We start from the raw sequence: 16,207 nt of genomic DNA, 5'->3' as shown, positions 1-16,207 counted from the left end.
GAGTGAATAGCTGGAAGGTCTGTCTTCCTGCTGTTCACTCTGGCTTTGTTGTGTTTGGAGAGGGGCCTCCTCTCTTGGAATTGCCTGGGACCTGGGAGGCCAGGGGTAGGAGGAGCTACTATTTAGAGCATCCTAGTCCTGCAGCCTCACAGTCCGAGGGCCTTCCTCATAACCACAGAGACAATCTCTGCAAAGAGGAGTGGTGAACACAGCACAGAAAACTTAACTTTAAAATGTACACTCAGAACTTTGAGTTTCCTATAATATTCACATGTCAAAAGTAGTGTTTGATTTTCCCTCCAACTATGGTAATAGGTGGAAATCATTCTTAGCTTACTGGGCTGTACTGGGCTGGATTTGATTGAGGGACCACAGTTGGCTGATCTCCACCATGGAACCACTTGACACCAGTGGACATGGATCACCTGTCTTGGACACTGTCTCCTCACTGGGACACAACACTTGACACGCACTACTTAAAGGAGGAGAGGTGCATTTGGGCTTCTTGCTCTGAGAGGTTTCAGCTTCTGGTGGAGTGGCTCCAAGGCTGCAAGGCAGGAACACATGGCGGAAGGGCCTGCTGTGGAGGAAAGTGACTCACATCATGGTGGTTGGGAAGTAGAGAGAGAGGAGGAGCTGGGGAGGGAGAGAAACCCTTTCAGGTCTCTTCCAACCAGTGACTGCCTCTTCCAACCAGACCCTGCTTGCTAGCCTCACACTGGGCTGCAGAACACATCAGTGAACAGACCCACCAATGAATACAGCAGCCCAGATGATCCAAGCACTTACCAAACCTGGCCTCTGAGTGCCTGAGAGATTTTGGAGTCCTTCTCACCTGATTCATAAAACCGTCTGTGCTAATGAATATTTATGTGGTAAGTCTACACTGAGACACACTGTGAAATGCACATGGATTCAAAGACAGCATTAACCGCCCCCCACCCCCCGACAAAAAACCCACAAAATAGCTTCCTAGTGTTCTGCATGGACTGTATGTTAAAATGATCATGCAGGTGACTCCCGACCTAAAATGATCTCTGCCAGCTCTCCCCCTTATGATGGCTCAAAAGTATTATAGGTGAGTTAGGTGCATTCCATACAGTTCTGACTTAGATAGTTCAGCTTCCCCATGGGTTTTTTGGGCCATCGCTCACTGTAAGTTGAGGAACATCCGTGCTTTGGGTATTTTGAGTTTCATAAGATCTACGGTTAAAATTTGTTTTCACATTTCCTTTTTCTTTTTGAGTGTGTCCACTAGGAGATTTAAAATGACTCTGTCACACAGGGCAGGGCCAGCCCTTCTCTGGTCTCCAATCCCCCTTGCCCAGTATCCCCACCCAGTGGGGCCGCCCTGGTAGCAGGCTGGGGAACTCCTGGCAAGGGACTAGTTCCTCCATCAGGAATACCTTGGAGCCCAGATGTTAAGCAGGAGCACAGGCAGCCACTTCCTGGGTCATCTATTGGTACTGTTGTCCCTGTTTGCTGTAAAGTATGTGGCTCTTAAATTACGCTTTCTGCTAATGAAGAAAGGAGGCTGGGAGACACCTCTTCTAGTGCCCACACTGAGGTGGATGTTCATCATGCTACGCTCTTTCTGTTCTTCATGGCTCAGAAGCCATCCAGCTTTGTGCATGGGCTGTGCTGGGTTTCAGAACACAGCTCTGAGAGCTTCTATGCAGCAGCCGGTGCTCTGCACACCTAGTGAAGGTGCCAGGCACAGTACCTTCCCACTCCAAGGGCTCCCCACCATTCATCCCCTGTTCCACTGTGAACTTGGAGCACAGGGCTCATCCTGGGTCCCCTGAAGGGGTAAATGCACTGATTACAGGGACAGCCTGCTCTCTGGAGACCTTGAGTCCAGAGCCCACCCACCCTGTTCATGCCTGCTGCATATCCCATACTGACAGCTGCAGCTCACAAATACAGAGCTCTTTCTGAGCAACAGCACAAGCAGGGGTGGCATCTTTTCCATCTCTGAGATAGTAGACAGCTAGGTTCCAGAGCTCCCCCCCACAGGTGACGCTGAGGCTCCACCTCAGAGAGTCAGGCACCAGCCCAGATGTTATGGCTTCAGTCCCATGTCTCCCAAGAATCTCCTGCACTCAGAGGCAGGGCTTTTGGAATGTGATTGGGTTATGGAACTTAGAGCTGACTTGGAATTAGGAGATAGGATCTGATCAGCAGAGATGCTACTGGGGGCATGGTCTGGAAGTTTCATCCCCTCCTGGCTCTTCCCTTGATCTTTCTCTACCTCTTGCCTGCCATGCAATGTGCTTCTCTCCTGGTCCATGGCCTTGTGCCAAGCCGACCTGCCTTGGAGCTAGTGGACTATGGACTGAAAACTCTACAAACTGTGAGCCAAAATAAACCTCTCCTCCTTTGAATTGTGGGTGTCAGGTATTGTGTCCCAGCAAGGAGAAAGTGCCTGAGACACCAAATAAGGTCCCATCCTCCTGCTTGTCCTAGGTTTGGCTTCCCAGCGGCCTTTGGGTGTGGGTCACTGGAGCCAGGTAGATCCAGCCATCTGTTTCCACTTCCTGCCAGGTGGGGCTTGGTAGAGCCCTCTGGTTGGCACGGCAGGGAGGAGTCTCTGGAGTGGCTGATGTTGGGAAGTCTGCCCTCGGGGGTTTAATGGTGCTCTTCCCAAATCTGCAGCACGTGACTTGACTTCCCCAAACTCTGAGGCAGTGCTCATCCAGTGGGGGTGCTGCTGGAGCTGTACGGCAGCTGACAGCCATGGTGCCCTCTGTCCCAATCATGAGTGGTTTAACAAATGGCGGTGTGTGAGGAGCAGGAATGGGTCTGCAGAGATGGGAGCCCTTGGGCTCCTCCTTGTGGTGGACTACTCTTCAGCTCCATTCCTTCCAGGACCCGATTCCCAGGACGTGGGGAGACCTAGGCACAGCACATCAGCCACTTATTCCAGGAGGGCCAAGGCTGTGTTTGTACCCATGTGTGTTTGTTTAGACTGAAAGGAAACAAACAATAGAATGAGCAGGGACAACACATATAGTTACCTATGTGGCAGGGTGGGGCAGGGCATGGGAATCCGGGGAGTTGGGCTTCTCAGAGCCCATCCCCTGGGTGGGTAGATGTGACTTGGACTCTTACAGAATTTTAAAACTCAAATTAAAAAAAAACTTTTTAAGTCAGTGCCTACAAATTGAGAAACATTGACTTCAAATGAGTGAAACAAATGAGCTTAATGTGTAGGTGGTGTAATTTCACCGAGAGGAGTTGTATCAAATGGCTTTAAAATGTAGTAATCTGATTAATATCCAGAATGGAGGCATAACCTAACACAAAATTAAGTGCAACATAAAATTGTAGGTTTCTCCAAAATATAGATAGCTAAAGACAAAGCAAATTAGTTAATGCCACTGGAAAGCAAGACTTTTTTTTTTTAATGTTAGAGAAAATTAAAATGTTCGGGTGAAGCCCTGTATCACTAAGCTGGAATATCAATATAAACTTTTGATTCCATCCTCATAAAAAGGGAAGTATAGGACACACATGTGTAAATACTGAATAGTTTCTTTGGTGTGAAAAACTGAAAGTGTAAATAAGGATCAAAATGTACAATAGATAATGTGAAATAGGAAGAAAAGGTCCAAAGGGGAAGGGGAAATAGGATGGGTAAGGGAAAGGAAAGAAGGGAAAGGAATAAATACTAGGAAAGGAAAAAATGGAAATAAAGTCTTTGTAAATAGGCAGGGGTGGAGGGGTTGAAGGGAGGGCAGGGGAATGGGGAAAAAATAAGAACCAAGATACATCATGTACAGGTACAAATTCCCAATGGTGAATGTTATCATATTGTATACCTAAAATGTACCAATAAAATTAAAGGAAAAAAGGAGAAAAAAAAGGAAAGTATTTCTTAATGCACAGAATGGCAATCTGCACAGCTGGTCCTTGGGTTTTTGTACCTAACACCATTTCTTGTTAGAAAGAACAGAAAATGTATAAGAAGAGCCTGGGACACTACACCGGAAAGGGAGGCAGGCCATCAAAAACCTCCCGGGAGCCTATTAAAAAAAACTAAGGCGCCATCCGAAAAGGCTCCCCTGCCAGGGGGAGAGGAAGCAACTTGTCTATCAGTGCACATAAAACAACAATGAATAAAATGCTCACTAAATGTGTTCCAACCCTGTGGCTCAAAATGACAGTGAACAAACGCAGGAGCTCACACCACCCCTCAGGTCCTTTGGATGGTAGAGTCAGCCCAGCCTGAGAGATGGTACAGGGTGGGGCCAGCGTGGTCACTGTGTGAACAGCGTTGTGGTCCCAAGTGGCAAGTGTCTGGCACAGGAAGGCCCTGGGATGCCTAGCAGGGGAACTTTTATAACCCCAGGGAACTCAGGACCATGAGGGTGGATGGGCTGTGAGAAAGCACACAGGTCAGGACTCAATGGGAACCGGCTTCCCACCTGAGCTTAACCTCGGGATTCCAAACACAACAGGCACAGCCGGGCCAGCAGTGAAATGACACCGCGCGGGTGCAATCAGCAAGTCCAGGGAAGCTGGAGAGACCCATGTGCAGCTTGCAGGTCCAGGGCCCAGGTCTCTGACCAATAACTCTGGGAAAACAGGGTGGGTGGAGCCTGTTGAGTTTTTACTTAACAGACCAGAAGAACAGTGGCCAAGGACCATCTGAAGCCTCTCTGCTTCCTGAGCCTGGCAAACATTTATGAGACACCTAGGGACCCTGCTGGGGGTGCATGACTTAAGGATTTACTGCTCACTTTTCAGGCATGATAATGGCATTGAGTTTAGGAGTGAAATCCCAAGTACCCAGGCTTTCTTCAAAGCAGGTGGCATGTGCAGATATGCTTGCCATAGAGAGGCAAGATTTTGAAGCCAGGCACTTGTTATGCCATCTTTGGAACCTCTGTATACATTCATTTGAAAAATCCCACAATTTTAGAAAATGGGATGTTCCCTGGGGCATTGGTCAGAAAAGGGACCAGAGGGAGCTGCAAGGGAGACAGACTCCTGGGAAGGAGACACAGCCAGGGAGCCAGAGACTCAGGCCTGGCTGACCCTGGCGAGATCTGAGACTGTCGCTCTGGCCACATGGCAAGGGAGGTGTCATCTGGGCCCGCCTGGCCCATCCCACAGACTCCAGTCTGTCTGGTAACCTCACTTAGGATTATTCGATACAGCAAGGCTGCAGGAGGCCAGCAGTTCCACAAACATTGGCAAGGCCACAGACATCAGGAACAATTAAACATCCAACCCATGATCCAGTTGCCTAAGGCTGCCCTGACGAAGGAAAAATGTAGAACAGGAGAAAACAGTTAGGGTGGGTTGTTATGCAATGAAGTAAAATGGAGTGCATATAGTTGTGTAAAACCCTGAGTGTTCATATAGAGGCAAAAAGCAAAAATGTCTGTCTACATGAAATGGCTCAAATGCCATAGTGCAAGCATAGAAAAATATAGAAAGCCAACAAATGTCATTTTATAAGTGAAGTGTGTGTGTTGAATTTTCCTTTAAAGAGTGATGCAAGCTGGGTGGGTGGGGCATGCCTGTAATTCTAGCACTTGGGAGGCTGAGGCAGGAGGATCACCTGGTTAGCCTGGGTTACATAGTGAGTTCAAGGCCAGCCACTGAACTACACAAGGTGACTGTCTCAAAACAATGACAACAGAAAGAAAAGCAATGTGTCTTTCACTGAGGTGGCTGCAACAGGGTGGAGAAAGCTTATCCTACTATTGATCAGAGACACTCGGCTGCCTGTGGCTTTTCCTGCTGGAACTACAGGAGGGCAAGGCGGGTGCTTGCACCCAGCATGGTCACCTCTACTGTTACAACTCCTGGCTTCCTGTGGAGACCGGAGGATGTCACAGCTGCCCCTACCCTGCACAGAGAAGCTGCTCCAGAGGAGTTCCTTCTTGTTCTCCCGTTTCGTTCCAGAGCCCAGGCTCGGAAGCAGGTGCCCACAGTGGGCACCTACCTGGCTCAGTGCATGTGAGACAGGCACAGCACATTGTGCACCTTTGGAGGGTGGCTTTATGACTCACCATCTCCCTTCTGGTGTTGTGGTCTGGCATTCAAGCTCAAGCTCTCCAAGACTAGCTCTGCTTCCAGAAGCTTCCAAAAGGTTCCAGAGGCCAGCATTCAGGAGGCTGTGAACTTTCTAGTAGAGCATGGTGCTGGCTGGTCTGCAGAGGGCTTCATATCACCATATCACATATTGGCTTCCAGAGCCCTGCAGTCTTGTCATCCTCCACTTTTCAGGGATGAAGGGAGGGGAAGGGACTTCTGGGGGGTCACACAGTGAATCTGGAAGATTCCAGAGCCAGTGGCTGACCCCAGGACCCTGTTCACTCCCAGCCTTCATGGAGGGATGGGCATTGTCCCTTCCTGGCACACCTTGACCCTCAGCTCTAGACTCCTACACTGTCTGGGGCTTCCCAGGGCCAGGTGTGGTCCCCAGGTGGCTGGGTTTTATAAGATAGATTGGCTGCATTTAGGAATCGAGAGATTTTTGCAGGAATAGCTGTCTGGCTGGCTCTTTGGTGGGGGATGGGGCACATGGGGGTAGCCCCTGGGGTTGGCATACCCATAGATGGGCAGGAGCTGACCTGAGCTGAGGGCAGGCTCCACCTGCCGCTGTGGACCCCTGCTGTTCCCCTCCCATAGAACCTGCCAGCCTGGGTGGTTGAGACCTCAGCATTTGCAGCTCTGTTCTAGGCAGGCAGGATCCTGTGACTCCCAGCCCAGCATCCCATCGCCTGTGTTGGACACTCTCCAGCCCTTGGAGAGTTGGATGAAAGGGAGCCTCAAGAAAACCCAAAGGAGGAAACTGGGAAGTGCTCTGCTCTGTAAGCACTAAACAAATCTCACCTTCAGAACCAGTTACCTGCTGTGTGCACATATATCTTTATGAAATATGAAATCCACCCAAATTTATTAAACCCATCTGTGTCGTAGCAGGAACTCACACTGAGCAGCCTTGCATGAGAGGCTCGTTATTATCATGGCATTATTTATTTATATCCTACCCAAAGACAGACATGATGTAATCCAGTAATTAAGATGGTTATGATCGAATGTTTATTAAGCGCCCACAATCAGCCAGCCATGGAGGCCTGTAACATGTGTGTCCCCCCCAAAAGCATCCGTCTCCCCACACTGGGGGCCCAGCGTTCTCTCAGGGGTGCAGAAAGAGGGGCCTTGATGAGTTTTGCCTTCCCTGAGCAGACCTGAGAAATGAAGCTGATCAGAAATTGAGTTCGCTTCCATCTTGCCTTGCAATTGGCAGGAAATGGGAGGGATCCACGGCTGGCGAAGCAGAGAGGTGGGCACATAGGGCTGCCCCCCCCGTGTGGCCACAGGTGAAGAGCAAGCTTCCTAGAACCCAGAGGTGGGCCAGGCAAGGTGTGCTCTTTAAACTCATCTGAGGCAGAGACTCTGTGCCTTTGTCCTACACCTTTGTCAGTCAAGTGAAAGTCCCCTCTCTGACATGTAGCAAGTCAATGTTGGTCTGGTGCCTCCTATGTCCCAGAGGCTGGGAGGGACCTTTCCCTCCCTCTCCTCTTCCTGTCCCCTGCCTCTTCCCTCTCACTGGGCTACAGCCACTTCTCCCTAATCTTCCTGCTGGGGGAGTGCCAGCCAGAGCCTGCACTCTCCTGCCTCGGCCTTTCATGCCCAGTGATTGCTAACTGCTGGTGGAGAGAATCTGTCTGGTGAAGTTCCACAGGGCCAGTGGAGGCAGCACAGTCCTGCACCATTGCCAGGTACAGGAGCTCACGACCACCTTCTTCCAGCCAGTCTCACCCAGCAGGGCATTTCTGCACTTGGGAAGAGTGTGGAATGGTCCCGGGATGCTCGGTGCCATGGTGCCCTTGCTCCAGCCAACTAAGACACTGGTTCAGATTAAACCACTGACTGTGAAAGGACTCCTAGTCGTTTCCACAAAAGGGCTCTTCTTATTGCTGTGATTTTCTTTCCTGATGTAGTAAAATATGCATAACACAAAATTTACCAGCATAATCATTTTGGGGGTACAGTTTGGTGCTTATTCGTATATCTCATCCCTTTGTATTTCTTATTTTGAGAGAGGTTCGTACTAGTTACTAAATAGCCCAGGTTCAGATTGAGTTTGAACTTGTGATTCTCCTGCCTCAGCCTCCCAGAGTGCTAGGATTATGTGCATGCACTACCACACTGGTTAATTTTTGACTTTTCTGTGGCTTATTTCCCTTAACAGCGTGTCCTTGGAGTTCATCGGTGTTGTAGCATGTGTCTCTAACTCCTTCCTCCGTAAAGCAGAGAATGCTCATTACACCTCTATGACACTCATTTTTCCACTCCCTGTGGGTGGACCACCTCTTGGGTCTGGTGAACAACACTGCTCTGGACTCTGACTGCCTGCTTCTGTGTTTTGTACACACGCCCACGCCCAGAGTGGAATGACTGGCTGCAGGGGACTTGTGAAGCTGCTGAACAACCATGTATGAGGGTTCCAGACTTTTCCACATCCTTGTCCATGCTCTGGATTTCCTACTTCTTGTGAAGTTTGCTTTGGTAGTAACCACCCTAGCGGTGTCTCTTGTGGCTTTGATTCGAATCTTCCTCATGATTAGTGGTGTTGAGCAACTTTTCAGAGATAGTTTTTAAAGAAGCACCCAAACTCAGCTTCACAGGGTTTCATGTGCTTTGTGATGTGTCTGTGCAGATGGGCAGGGCACACAGGTGACCCAGGAGAGCTGTGGGTGGTGGCTGTGGGGATCCCTCCCTGTCCTGTGCAAGGGGCCTGACTTCCTGGAGTGGGTAGCACCCAGTAACCCTGCTGAGGATGTGTTCCCTATCTTTGCATTTCCGGTTCCTGGTGTAGTGGGCATGGTGATGCCTGGCCTTGGGTAGGGGAGGGTGGTAACGTCTCTCAGGTGACTCTGGTGCAGCCAGGCTGGGCACCACAGTGCTGTCAATGTCTTGTCTATGCAAGATCCTCAGGGGTGCAGGAGGGGACACGAATGCCTGAGGAGACAATGATGAGCCTCTTGCCTGGGCTTAGGTCTCCTGGTGCTGGGCATGAGGCCCCATTGGGAAGTTTACCTCAGTCCTGCCCCATCGTGGCTGCTTGCCCAAGGACACCAGAAATGAGGCAGAGGTCAGAGGTCAGTGTCTTCATCACCCAGTGGTGAATGACTCCTCCCCACAGAAACAATGTTCCTTAGCACCCCTTGTTTCACATGGAGTAGATGGCTGCTTCTGGCTTCCACTGCAGGCTTTGCATGTGGAGCAGGTTGTGCTTCTGTGATGGCTAGTAGATTCTGCTCACTCTGTATGGGGGGTCTGTACTGGCCACTTTCTGGTCCCTGGGACACAATACTTGACACTCACAACTTAAGGAAGGAGAGATTTAGTTCAGCTCATGGTTTCAGGGGAGTAAGTTCATGGTAAGCTGACTCCAAGGCAAAAACATCATGTTGGAAGAGTGTGGTGGAGCAAAGCTGCTTAATTCATGGTGGCTAGGAAGCAGAGGAGAGGAACAGTGCCAGAGAGGAAGGGGCCAGGGACCACATATTAACCCCAAGGCCCTGCCTCCGTGTCCTACTGTACATACTCAGCAGTATGCTCTGTTTATCCCCTAGGTGGCTCCCAAGCCAATCAAGTTGATGCGATTAAGTTTAACTACCACAGGGCCCAACTGTTTGTTCTGCTTTTCTCTTTTCTTCCCCCCACCCACAGCACTGGGGATTGAACCCAGGGGTGCTCTATCACAGAGTAACTTATTTTTTTAAATTTTTATTTATTTTATTTTTAGTTTTAGTTTTTTGTGGTAGTGGGGATCGAACGCAGGACCTTTCACTTGCAAGGCAGGTGCAGTGCCAAGGAGGTAAATCCCTGGCCCACTTATTTTTTATTTTTGAGACAACATCTCACTAAGTTGCCCAAGTTGGCTTCAAAGTTTGGACCCTCTTGCCTTAGACTCCTGAATATCTGGGGTTGCTGGTGTGAACCACTATGTCCAGCTCTGGTTTCTTTCTTTTGTTTTTTGGTACGGGGATCGAACTTGGGACCTCAGAGATGACAGATCTCAGTCATCCAGGAACTACCCAAGGAGGTGGGTGGGGGCAGGGTGTGGGAACAGCTCCCTTGGCTGGTGACTGGATCCTGTGCACTTGGGTAAAGATGCCTGTTGCTGAGGACACTGCACATGGTCAACCAGAAGCTATTTGAGTGTGGCTCTGGCGCCAGCAGCATTAGTGGAGTGGAGCTGACTGGACATGCAGATTCCTGGCCTTGGGAGTGCACTCAGAAAGCTCTGCTTTACAAACCCAGCAGGGATCCTCCCACAGAAGCCCCTTCACCTGCAGCCTTTGAGGTGCATGCTCAGGGCAGCAGGCAGGAGCAGCACCCTGAGCTGCCCACAGAGCTGGGACCCAGGCCCAGATTGTAGAGCCCCAGTGAGCACAGGGTGTGCAAAGGCAGAGGTGGAGCCCTTTGAAATAAAGGATTGTGGAGGGGTCAGGTCAGACATAGAGTTGATGTCACCGGCACCAAGGGCATCCATGAGAATGATGTCCACAACGGAATGGACTGCCAGGGACCGCAGTTTTAATTTGGAGCAAGATAAAGCCACCAAGCCAGTCACACCCCTGAGAACTATTTTGATAGTGACTGCAGTGCTGATGCCCACCAGTCAGAGGGTAGAGGAAACCTCCTGTTGGTGACTGGAAAGACAGCAGGATGGAATGCTTTCCACCTCCTCCCAGGCATGTGCTGTTCCTCCATGCAGCCTGCCCTCCCCAGGTGATAGGAAGTCCTGTCATCTGCCTTCAAATCCTAGTCTGGACTCTTGTCACTGTCCAGTATGGGCATCTCTCTGCCACCCTCTGCCTTTCCTTCACCTACAGAGTGGGGATAATGATGTAGTCTGGCATTTTGGGGTGCATTTACGATGATGTATGTATGTCCTCAGTTCCTTGGTGGCACCCAGTGATAGCAGAGACTCCCTTTCCTGCCCAGAGATCCCAGAAGGCCCAGGCTGCCATCTCCTTTAATCCAGGCACAGGGCTGTCACTCAGTGGCTAAGGGTCAATTCCTACTAATTCATACCAAGTTACACCTGTCCCTTGGTTCTACTGAGTGGTCTCCATCCTAAAACTCTCTTTGTGCATTTACAGAGGAGGGAGGTAGAATGTGTACAGGTGTGTGTGTGTGTGTGTGTGTGTGTGCGCGCGCGCGCATGTATGAAAAAGTATACATGTGTGTCTGAGGGTGTTATCTGAGAATGTGCACATATGTGAGTGTGTGGTTATGTGTGTGCATGTAGCTGAGGGTGTGCATGTCTGTGTGTGTAGCTGAGGGTGTGTGTGGGTGGCTGTGTATGCGTATGTGTCTCAGGGTGTGTATGAGTGTGAGTGTGTATGTGTGAGGTGTGTGTATCTCTGAGTGTGTGTGGCTGAGCGTGCATCTGCAGTTGGAGTGTGTATGGCTGAGCATGTGCCTGGTTGAGAATGTCTGTGTGTATGAATGTGTAGTATAGACGGGTTCATGGGTCAAACTTGGCACTGTCATCTCTCCATAAAAGGTGAGAGGCTTATTCATACTTTTGGAGCTGCTTTTCTAGGGTCTTTGGTAGAATTTTTCATAGATGTCACGTGTGGCATAGAAATGAAACAAATCCTCCTGCACGTCTCACATTTGCTGGGCTTTGATACTAAGCAAGGATCCTTAACCAGGTCCTAGAACAGCTTTGTGGATGGGTAGGGAAAGGTCATCTAGCCTCATGATTCTCTTTTTTTTTTTTTAATTGAATTCTTTTGTTGGTACATTTTAGGTACACAACACAATTAGATTTCTCATTGGGAATTGTACCTTTACATAATGCATCTTGGTTCTTATTTTTTTCCCATTCCTAGCCCTCCCTTCACCCCCTCCATCCTTCCCTATTTACAAAGACTTTATTTCCATTTTTTCCATTTCTCATCATTTTTCCTTTCCCTTCTTTCCTTTCCCCTGCCCCTCCCACTACCCCTACCCCTTTGGATCTTTTCTTTCTATTTTGCATTATCAATTATTCATTCTAATCATTGGTACATTTTAGGTATACAATATAATGACATTCATCATTGGAAATTTGCAGCTTTACAAAATCTCTCTTGGTTCTCATTTTTCACCGTTGCCCGGCCCTCTCTTCAACCCCTCCATTCCTCCCTATTTACAAAGATTTTGTTCCTATTTTTTCATTTTCTCATATTAATCCCATTCCCTTCTATCCTTTCCCCTAGCCCTCCCACTTCTTTCCCCTTTGCCCCTTTTCTTCCTATTTCACATTACCTATTATACATTTAGTCCTTATTTACACTTTCAGTTTCTCACACCAGAGAAACTATTCAGTATTTATACATGTGTGTCCTATTTATTTCACTTAAGAGTATCGTCTCAATGTGCATCCACTTAGCTATAAATGTCTCTAATTTTGCATTTTTTATTGCTGAGTAGTACTCCATTTTATAAAAAACCACATTTTCTTTATCCAGTCTCCAGTTGATGGGCATTTGGGCTGTTTCCAAGTTTTAGCTATCACAAACTGTGCTGCTATGAGCATGAGTGCAAATATATTACAGTGGTATGATTCTTTTAACTCTTTGGGGAAGATCCCCAGCAGTGGAATAGTGGGGTCAAATGGGACTTCCAGTCCTAGTTCTTTGAGGTATCTTCATACTGATTTCCACAGTGGTTGCACCAGTCTACACTCCCACCAGCAGTGGAGCAGGGTTCCTCTTTCCCTACAGCCCTGCCAGCATTTGTTATTGGTTGATTTCATGATAGCAGCCATTCTTTCTGGAGTGAGGTGGAATCTCAGCATTGTTTTCATTTGCATCTCTCGAATGACCAGTGATGTTGAACATTTTTTCATGTATTTATTTGCTATTTCTACTTCTTTGTGTGAGAAATGTCTGTTCATTTCAGATGCCCATTTTTGGATTGAGTCTTTAAATTTGGGAGGTCTGATCTTTTTAAGTTCTTTATAGATTCGAGATAGTAGACCTTTGTCTGAGGAAGAGCAGGTGAAGATTTTTTCCCACATTGTGGGTTGTCTCTTCACACTGCTGGTGGTTTCTCTTGCTGTGCAGAAGCCTTTTAATAAGAAGAGATCCCACTTGTTGATTGTTTGTGCTAGTTCATGGGCAACTGAGGTTTTGTTCATAAAATCTTTTCCTACACCGATGTCTTCAAGGGTTCTCCCTAACCTCTGTTCCAACTGGTTCAGAGTTTCTATTTTAATATTTAGATCTTAATCCATTTTGATTTTAGTTTAGTGCATGGTGAGAGATATAGGTCTAGTTTTAATCTTTGGCAAGTTGAAGCCCAATTTCTCCAGCACCATTTATTAAAGAGGTTATCTTTCCTCCAGTGAGGGTGTTTGGCTCCTTTGTCGAAGACGAGATGGCTGAGTGTGTCTGGCATTGTTTCTGCATCTTCTAATCTGTTCCACTGGTCCTCAGGTCTGTTTCTTTGCCAGTACCATGCTGTTTTTATCACAGTAGCTTTGTAGTATAGTTGCAGGTTGGGGATTGTGATACCTCCTTCCATGTCTCTGTTACCTAGAATTGCTTTTGCTCTTCTGGATCTCTTCTTGTTCCAAATGAATTTTTGGATTGTTTTCTCAAAGTCCATGAAGTATGCTGCTGGGATCTCTATTGGAATTGCATTAAATCTATATAGAAGTTTTGGAAGTATGGCCATTTTCACTATATATATATATATATTAATCCTTCCTACCCAGGAGCAGGGGATGTCTGTCCATTTTCTGATATCATCTTCAATCTCTCTTTTCAGAGTGCCATAGTTTTCAGAGAAGAGGTCTTTGATTTCTTTTGTTAGGATGATTCCTAGGTATTTCAGTTTTTTGGATGCTATTGTGAAAGGAATTATTTGCCCTATTTCTCTCTCAGTGAGTCTGTCATTAGTGTAGAGGAAAGCTATTGATTTCTGTGTGTTGACCTTGTAACCAGCTACTTGACTGAATTTGGTTATTAAGTGTAGAAGACTTTTGGTGGAGTTATTGGGGTCTTCTATATACAGTATCATGTCATCTGCAAATAATGACAATTTGACTTCTTCATTTCATATCTTTATTCCTTTTATTTCTTTCTCTTGTCTAATTGATCAGGGTGTACGATCTTCTTGTTGATCTTCTGCATTCTGTTTGCCAGTATCTTATTAAGGATTTTTGCATCTATGTTCATTAGTGAGATTGGCCTATAGTTCTCCTTTTCAGTTGGGTCTTTCTCTGCTTTGGGGATCAAGGTGATGCTTGCTTCCAGGAATGAATTTGGGAGTATTGCTTCCCTTTCAATTTCATTGAAGAGTTTAAACAGTAGGGGCAGTAGTTCCTCCCTAAATGTCTTGTAGAATTCACCAGTGAAGGCATCAGGGCCCAGGCTTTTCTTAGTTGATAAGTTTTTAATTACATTTTCAATTTCATTGGTTGATATTGGGTTGTTCAGAGTTTTTAGGTCTTCTTTGTTCAACTTTGGTAATTCCTATGTATCTAGGAATCTGTCCATTTCTTCTGTGTTGTCCATCTTATTGGCGTATAGGTTCTGGAAGTAGGTATTGATGATCCTCTGGATTTCTGCTGGGTCTGTTGTCATTTCACCCTTTTCATTCCTAATTGCATGGATTTGGGTCTTTTCTTTCCGTTTTCTGACAAGGTTGGCTAAGGGTTTGTCAATTTTGTTGATTCTTTCGAAGAACCAACTCTTGCCTTCGTTGATTTTTTGGTATTGTTCTTTTTGTCTCCATTGCATTGATTTCTCCTCTGATCTTTATAATTTCTTCCCTTGTATGAGCTTTGGGGTTGTCCTGCTCTTCTTTTTCTAGAAGCTTGAGGTTCAGCAACAGGTTGTTTAATTGGGCTCGTTCTGTTTTCCTAATATGCATATTCACTGCTATGAATTTCCTTGTAAGACTGCTTTCATTGTGTCCCATAGATTCCGATATGTTGTATTGTCATTGTCATTTAATTGAAGGAACTGTCTGAGTTCTTCTTTAATTTCCTCTGTGACCCATTGGTTATTCAGAAGTGTGTTGTTCAATTTCCATGTGTTTATGAAATTTTTTGAGTTTCTTTTGCTATGGATCTCCGATTTCATGGCACTATGGTCTGATAATATACAGGGGATAACTTCAATTCCTTTGCACTTACTTAAACATGTTCTATGTGTGAGTATGTGGTCTGTTTTGGAGAATGACCCATGTGCAGCTGAGAAGAATGTGTATTCTGATTTTGTGGGGTGGAAGACTCTCTAAACACCTGTTAAGTTCATTTGTTCAAGAGTTCGATTGAGTTCTAGTATTTCATTACTTATTTTTAGTGTAGTTGATCTATCTATTTGTGACAGTGGGGTGTTGAGGTCCCCCACTACAATTGTATTAGTGCATATATGACTTTTCATGCCCATTAGTATTTGTTTTATATAGTTGGGTGCACTAGTTTTTGGTGCATAGATATTTATGACTGTCATCTCTTCCTCTTGGATTCTTCCCTTTACAAGGATGTAGTGTCCTTCTTCATCTCTCTTCTTCAGTGTTGGTTTGAAATCTACTTGATCTGCAAAGAGGATAGCTACTCCTGCTTTTTTTCGGTTCCTGTCTCATGGAGTATTGTTTTCCACCCTTTAACTTTCAGTCTATGAGTTTCATTTTGAATTAAGTGTGTTTCTTGTCTGCAGCATATTGTTGGATTTTGCTTCTTGACCCATTCTGCCAGTCTATTTCTTTTGATTGGTGAATTGAGACCATTAACTTTGATGGTTATAACTGGAACGTATTGACTTGTCATTGCCATGACTTTTTCTTTTTGTTGGGTTCTCCCCCTTTCCATTTAATTTCTTTTCATGCCAGATGGGTTCATTCTGCTTTGCTTCCTGGGGTTGTGATCCTCAATGTCTGTTCCTAGGATATTGTGTAAAATTCTTTGGAGTGCTGGTTTGGTATTCACAAAGTTCCTAAGGTGCTCTTTGTCATGAAAATATCTTATTTCTCCATCCATTTTGAAAGATAATTTTTCAGGGTACATCAATCTGGATTGGAGGCTGTTTTCTTTTAGGGCTTAGAATATGTCACTCGAAGCTCTTCGTGCCTTGAGAGTTTGTGTTGTGAAGTCTGCTGTGATTCTGATGGGCTTTCCGTTGTATGTGATTTGTTTCTTTTCTCTGACTGCTTGTAAAACTTTGTTCTT

At 46.5% G+C, this 16,207-nt stretch overlaps 1 long non-coding RNA gene across 5 annotated transcripts in view; it reads left to right on the top strand.

Moving 5' to 3' along the window:
• LOC110347417 (uncharacterized) overlaps positions 1 to 16,207 on the top strand; it is an 88,112-nt gene that overhangs the window by 3,117 nt on the left and 68,788 nt on the right. For all 5 annotated transcript variants that reach the window (XR_002392046.2, XR_002392047.2, XR_002392045.2 and 2 more), the window contains exon 2: positions 698 to 875. This is a non-coding gene — a long non-coding RNA (uncharacterized LOC110347417). The remainder of the gene's footprint in view (positions 1 to 697; positions 876 to 16,207) is intronic.

This window comes from Heterocephalus glaber, unplaced genomic scaffold (genome assembly GCF_053883595.1).
Source record: "Heterocephalus glaber isolate CG9 unplaced genomic scaffold, H.glaber_assembly_v1.0 deba00001150, whole genome shotgun sequence".
NCBI classification, from domain to species: Eukaryota; Metazoa; Chordata; class Mammalia; order Rodentia; family Bathyergidae; genus Heterocephalus; species Heterocephalus glaber.
Note: the sequence above shows the minus strand (reverse complement) of the source record. Positions and strands in the feature narration are given on the sequence as shown.